This window comes from Rhipicephalus microplus, chromosome X, assembly GCF_043290135.1.
Source record: "Rhipicephalus microplus isolate Deutch F79 chromosome X, USDA_Rmic, whole genome shotgun sequence".
NCBI lineage: Eukaryota > Metazoa > Arthropoda > Arachnida > Ixodida > Ixodidae > Rhipicephalus > Rhipicephalus microplus.
In genome coordinates, this window is record NC_134710.1 from 264882585 (window position 1) to 264890047 (window position 7463).

General features: G+C 45.3%; 1 pseudogene; it reads left to right on the top strand.

The window, feature by feature from the left end:
- The first annotated feature begins 2801 nt into the window (after positions 1-2801).
- On the top strand, positions 2802-5704 carry LOC142776983 (flotillin-1-like; annotated as a pseudogene).
- The last annotated feature ends 1759 nt before the right edge of the window (positions 5705-7463 follow it).

Below are 7463 nucleotides of genomic sequence, written 5' to 3' on the forward strand. Positions count from 1 at the left end.
ATAGCGAGAACGATAATCTACCACTAGAAGGTAGTTGTGTTCCTGTTAAAGGATGAGTCCATTCTGGCTTCTTGTCACGGTTGCGTTCGAGCTTCCGTCACAATCAATAGCACGCTTCATTATGCTTTTGTGGTTACGAGCAGCCTACAGTGACTGACTTTTTCCGGTATTTTCTGCGTAAGCCCGTGCCACCATACGGAGTCTTGTGCTCTCCATCAGGATCGGTTCATACCTTGGTGTCTTTCATGGATAAGTTCGAGCATATTCGTTTGCTGTGAAGCCGGGATGAAAGAGCGGGTACGCTTAAGCAGAACACCGTTGCACAAAGAGAGACCTTCTTGAAGGTTCTAGTACTTCTTAATCTGATTTGGAAGCCTGCCTCGACGAGCCAAGCTCCGAGTGCAATACTTGACGAGCTGGATGCATTCCCGTCTAGTTCTTGGCGCCTGCGGACATCCTCTACAGTAACAAGCTTCGTGTCAGTGACCGCTGAACCTTGCGATTCCATGAACTCCTCTGCCACATCCACTGAAGTAATAGATGGCTTCTTGTACGGAGCCATTGAAAGGGTATCGGCAGTGGCTAGCTCTTTGTCTGGAACGTAGATCACGTTGAATTGGTAGCGCATGACTTTAATTCGGAACCTTTGAATTCGTGGAGGCATCCTGTCCAGGTCAGCGTTTCCAAGTAATGTCACCCGCGGCTGGTTAACTGTTTCCACCGTGAATTTGAGGCCCCACACGTACTGGTCAAACCGCTGCACTGTCCATGATACCACCAACGCTTCTTTCTCTGTTTGGTTATAGCGTTACCCCAAGTCAGTTAGCGACAGTGATGCAAATACTACCGCCCGTCACTCCGCTGATGGTTGATCCTACTGAAGAACCCTTCCCAATCTAAATGAGCTTGCGTCGCATGATACAATGATATTGCGACCGGGATCATAATTCGCAACGCAGAGGTCCGACGTTAGCATCGCCTTGATTCGATTAAAAGCGATCTCTTGCAGCGGTCCCACGCCAGAACACGCCATAGGTATGGCGTGTTCTTGCCCCTATGACTTTTTGAAAAACTTCTAAACAGGACGGTTATACTGTAAACTTTAGTATGTACAGTTTATGTGAAATACAACAGACCATTGAAGGGAATTGATCTTATACAACTTTTGCATGCCTAGTACAATAACTCTTCCACTAGGAGAAGAACATCACAAGGGACAAGCAGACGATGTGGGTTCATATCCCTTCCATTCAGCAAACTGCATTTTCCTTTCATTCACCTCGAAAATAGAAGCGCCCTCAAAGAACGACAGGCGTATAGGCTGACCGCGCTTTTTAGCTTAGTGGTGAACAAATTTTCTAAACAATAAATGTCTTTAAAGCCTGCGGGCGCCTTGTAAATTTTGTGAGAAATATGTGAAGTTTTTTAGAGTTGATGATCCCGAACATTCCATGCAGGAGGAAACAAAAAAGAGCCAAGGAGCGTTTCAGCAAGAGACGCAAAGGAACGCGTCGACGGAGAAACAGACATACGAGAGCTAAGAACAGCATCAGAGAGAAAGAGCCTCTAAGTGAAGTTATCCGCTGGCATGAGATTCTACCAATCTTCAGCAGAGCAATAAATTCACGCTTGAAGTTCCTAGTGCAATAGCTTGTTTAATAGCTTAACTGCGTTTTTAAGTCAATAAACTAACCATAATAACTACAATTCATTAAGCAGACACCGTGAATGCGGCGGGCAGACGACATGGCGCAAATGAATACATGTCGAGGGGCTAAGTGTCCTTCCTATTTGCTGAGGAGTCTGTAGCCTCAACAGTGCAGAAGGGAACTTCTCAAACAGCGTATAAGCGCTAAAATCAAGCCTCTAATAGGATGCATGCACTTTGATTTCTCTTTGTGGCTGCTTCCTTTCTTGTAATAATCTTACCCAGGCTTGGACAGCATCTCGTCAGAGGTTTGGGGCAATAATCACCTTTACGCCATCTGTTACCTGGGCTTAGAGAACTACGTTGCGAACTTTCATTAGTAAGTTTATTGTTAAGCTTGCACAATTTCTTGATGCAAATTTCATCAGCTAACTATCAAATGGTGCAGCACACTTTTGAAGCGTACTTGCAGTAATATACTGTCAGTGTCGTATTTACTTGCGAGTGAGCAAGCATTCTTTTCAAGGGTCATTCATTATTGAAGTCTGTGTTGCTTCTGGCTGTGAAGTTCAGGAATGCTTCACTGATGAGCATATTGTCTTTGTGAGGGCCATATCAGATATGAGATTTTTTTTAGTGTACCTTTCTCATACAAATAGACGTTAGGTGATGGTCTATCCTAAAAATGTACTTTTTTTCTATAAACTGCTTCTTGTTAATACTTGCTTTGTAAAGTTCACCTTGTTGACTTTTATGAAAATAAAAATCGAACCTGAATTCAATCCTGTAGGTTAATATCACTTTCAAAAAGGGCAAGGTGTCTGTTAAAAGCAGAAAGCTGTGTTTTGCAGTAATAGTCAGTAAATACTGCTTTTCACAGGCACTTGAGTGAATACGAAGTCTATACATGAAATTGACTGTTTATTTGGTATACTTCTAGGTGAAGGGAGTGTGATAAGCACGAGCGTATTCGAAGGTCGTAGGTTCGATTCCTGCTCACGGCAGATTATTTTTTCACCCACTTTTCTTTCTTCTTATTTACAGTGCATTTGTTTTAATAACTTTCCCTATACATTCCTTGGCATTGTCTGTTAGGTCTCATTAATACTGTGTCAAACACGGAAAAACTAGCCCTTAGGTATACACTTCTTTCCCTTGTATATAAATAATGTTTTTCTTTAACTTGCAGAAAGCGGACAGTGACCTGGCATACAGCCTGCAAGCAGCCAAAACGCGGCAGCGCATCAAAGAGGAGGAGATGCAGGTACAGGTGGTTGAGCGTTCCCAGGAGATACAAGTGCAAGAGCAAGAGATCATGCGGCGTGAGAAAGAGCTCGAGGCAACTGTGCGTCGTCCTGCCGAAGCGGAGAAGTACAAACTTGAAAAAATGGCTGAGGCCAACCGTAACCGCGTCTTTATGGAGGCTGAAGCAGAGGCTGAGGCCGTTCGAGTGAGTCTCCCAACTACCGTGCCTTCTTGAGTGCAAGCATTTTCCTAGATATTTTTAAGGAGCAACAATGTAATAATTACTCATAAAATATTCTTTAAAAAGTTGTGTGAATTTCACAGTGCACTCACTTTCTGCGATTTCAAACTTTGCTGGTATCACAGATTTTGGTCTCATTATTCTGACGGTCGAATAAAGAACAGTGGCTAAATGACCTAATCCGTTTCGTTTCCTTTGTTTTTCATTGATTTACTTTTTTATTTATCAAATACTGTGGACATGTAATCCAAGCAGGGAGAGCAAATAAAATGGTACCACAGTGAACATGTTCAAAACAAAAACTTTGAATCAAAATAAAACAAAAACAAACATGAAGTAGCCTTATGTAGCCAATCACTTTTCATGTTATTTCTTGACAAGGATCAGAAAATAGTTCCATGTATTAGTAATTTGAATACAAAGTATGCATGCCGATCTTAAGCTTATCTGAAACCTCTAGTGACATTTTCCTAAGGTCTTAAAATGTGGCAATCTATCGAATTGCTTCTCTATGGTGCAGATGAACATATGCAAATGCCTGAAGTCTTCTGAGCTTAAGAGTACCTTGATAGACTAATCGCTATTTCCGATGGATGCAGAAAGGTTTAGGCCCGTGTGCTCAGATTTGGGTGCACGTTAAAGAACTCCAGGTGGTCAAAATTTCCGGAGCCCTCCAGTACAGCGTCTCTCATAATCATATGGTGGTTTTGGGACGTTAAACCCCACATATCAATCAATATGCACTAATCGCTATGTTATCCCTAAAAGATTGCGCTGGAGTGCTTGCTGGAGATGGAACAGCGAAGAACTGAGTCTATAATCTCCACAAGCATGCTGTTCTTGCCCTGGAAAAGCTGCCTCCGTTCATTTGTTTTTCTGAGTGCACTTTCTTAGAGCACCATCGTTGCACACATTTTTTATCAGCCTGAAACTTCCAAGCAGCCAGTTGGTTAGTTGCGAGAGAAAAATCACCACCATATCCATAAAGTGAATGATATTAGAGGAGCTTGTTCGAAGGTGCATGAAGCATTTCTTGGCAAGGCCATTTCTGTAGGAAGGCTTGTTCACGAGCCAGTGCATGATGCGTACGTCATAGGCAACGTTGTCTGGCACGTTCCGTGGCCGGCACTGCCCAGTGTTGACCACGTCGATCGGCACGTTAACCACCTGCCCCTTTATGCCATACTGGCCGCTGCCATGAGTCAAGTGCGTAACGCTCGTGAATGGGAGACGGGCAGCTATCGGGTGTGTTTGAAAGTGGTGTAGAGCAGGCAGGTGAGAGGGCATGGGAGGATATCGTTACCAATGCGTAACACTCATCGTAGAAAGTTGTCGCGTGTTGCCGTGCCTACAAAGGGACGAGAACAAAGTGGCCGTAGTCGCGAAGAGGCGTGCGTGCGGGCTATCAAAACCAACGCTTCGGGTGGTAGGGTGCCATCTAGAGAGTATTGTTGGAATCACCGGAGAGGCGACCAGAGCAGTCACCGGAGCGGTGACCTTGAGTGGCGACTGGAGAGGTATACACTGGCAACCCTGGGGTACACGCCGGTGGCGCCAGACAAGGTGCGAGCATTAGAAGCTTGCTGAGTAAGCTCCTAAAAAAGCTATGGATTCTAGCAACACATTACAGATAACACTGCTAGGCTTCTAAAAAAATCGAGGGTGTGTCTAATACACAGACAATTTTTAATGATATATTGAGGGAGACCTTTTAAACAGTCCTAGGTGCGGCTTTTACAGGGTGCGGCCATTGCCCTAGTATATGCATTAATGCTCGGACACATGTTAAAGAACACCAGCTGGTAAATATTTAGTCTCCCACTGTGGTTTGCCTGTTAATTGTGTTGCAGCATTGGCACAAGATATTTCTAGTGGTATCAATAGTGTCAAAGCCTGTATTGCCTAGAGGGGTAATTTAGGTTGTTATCACAGCAGAGCATGTTGCTGCTGAGATTCAGTAGTGATGGCTTTGTGTGGGATTTCTCGGTTTCAGGCGTTTTGTGATGGGGTCAAGTAAACCAGAATGGCTGCTTTCTCATTAGAATGAAACAAGTTTCTTTCCTAGGCAATGCATGGTTGCATGAAGTGATCTTCAGTGTAGTAATCTAATAAAGCAAAAAGTCAGATTTAAATTGTAGTCAAATCAACTGCTGTGAACTTCATTGGGTTTATGTACATAAAACACAGTTTAGTTTAATTTTTACTTGTACTGAGTGTTTTAATCTAGCTTGCTTTTTTCAGATGATGTAAAGACCTTTGAAGCATTTTATTCATATTTGGGGCCATTTGAGCTTGCTGATCTTACTGTTACCTCTCTTACAACACTATGTGTTCCATTGCTGTTAATGCTTTCTTTCTTCATCATGTGACGTCATTGTTTTTTGTTCTTGCAGCTCAAATGAGAGGCAGAAGTATTCGCCATTGAGAGCAAGGTACGTGCTGAAGCAGAGCAGCTGATCAAGAAGGCAGATGCATTCCGAGAGTACAAGCAGGCTGCAATTCTTGACATGATGCTGGATACACTGCCAAAGGTTTGTGCAACTGTCATGCTTAACTTAAAGGGACACTAAAGGCAAATATTATGTCGATTTTGATTGCTGAAATAGCGGTCTGGGAACCTCGTAGTGCTACTTTTGTGGCAAGGAAGTGCTTATATTGAAATAAAATCACATTTCAGTGGTCCGCATCACATTAGCACACTTTGAATTCCCCATTCTAAAGCAGTCAGTCTTGCGTCACTGTTGCCGTGCCCAATGCGGCCCGCCTTTACTCCGTGGCCGCTGATATTAGTACAGTCGAACCCACATATAACGGACCCACTTAAAACGAACTTTTGCTTAAAACGAACAATATCCGCGCGATTGTGAAAATATACATTGGTTCAATGGCACAAAATCGCACTTAGAACGAACATCTCCGAGCACTGCTTATCGGTTACAGCGAATGTAGTCAGCGGTCTGCCGACTTCCCGGGAAACCACTTTCAACCACAGATCAGGCTTCAGCGAGGTACCCATAATTCCTTATTGGTAAACCCTGCCTCCACGACCCTCTAGTTGCCGCTTTCCCCAACTTTTGGAGGAAAAAAGCTGTTTCTTTCCTTCGTGCTTCGAATGTTTTTGTTACACACCCCTCCGTCCTTTGTTCCCCTGCTACAATGAGCACCCCGCATCACCAGACGAGGCCCGTATTTTCACACTGCCACTGATCTTTCCAAGACCGGTCAGCCATCTACACTGTTTTTGATCGCTTGTACTGTCGTTGGCGCCGCCGGCCTGGAGTGACCAGACCATTTGCCAACATCGTCGGCCACCGACTGTATCCGATAGTCTGCGTCTAATGCATGCGCATACGCTACCCCACCGACTCTGATAATTTGCGATTCATTTCGTGTTTAGAACGTATTCTCGCTCACTTCGCATTCGGCTCAGCATGCCTTCTGCGTGCGTGCGGAAGCGCGAAAACGGCTGTTGATTTGCGCGGAAGGAATCACAAAATATCGAAGTTCGTGAGGCCACGCAAACCCGCCGGCGCAACAAAACAATTTTTCGACCACGGCCACCGATTCTTCAAACACTGCCACGCGCACCGATCCTGGCGGCCATGCTTTGACTTCTGCGCGCGCAGGTACTCTTTCAAGTTTTTCTACGTGAGAGTTTCTGGGACCTTTCAAGCAAGCCACCCAACCTGCCTCCTTCCCGTGTGTTTTGATTTTCAAGGTCTCCCTCCCACCGCATCCTCCCCTCTCTTTATCGCAACTCCTTCGAGTCAGCGTGGCAACGCCAGCCACACTGGCTCGAATTAGTTTCGTCTTATGACTGGAAACAGGCCCAGAGCTGTTCCACGCGTTCTGGCATGTTTGTCGCGTGTGTGCGTCTTGCTCTCTTGGTGTGCGTTTGTGATCATTATGGCAGGCGGGAGGACTAGCACCCTTTTTCTTGCCGCTCTACAAAACGTCGAAAGTGTGACTGCTTTGCTTGAACGTAATCTGTGCGTTAGGTTCCGCGTTGCAGAGCGCTTGCTCATAGCTGTTGACCACCTGGCAGCCAACTTGCCGCATCGGGCGTCCCGGTATTCAGCTGTGGAGATTGCGAATATTTCGTGGGTGGCGGTGATGGCTACATACACGCGAAACTGCTTTTGCGAGGCCGACTTCGTCGACGTCGGGCCCGTTGCCGATCCTGAAGCTTCGAAACAGGACCACTGCGGCGGCAATTTGTGGCAGCGCATCGTTGACTTCGACCTGGGTGAGTGGGTGGGACATCTGTTACGATGGTTTAGTTACGGCCGATGATTATGTCGATACTGCAGAATCGTGCATGGATTGGGG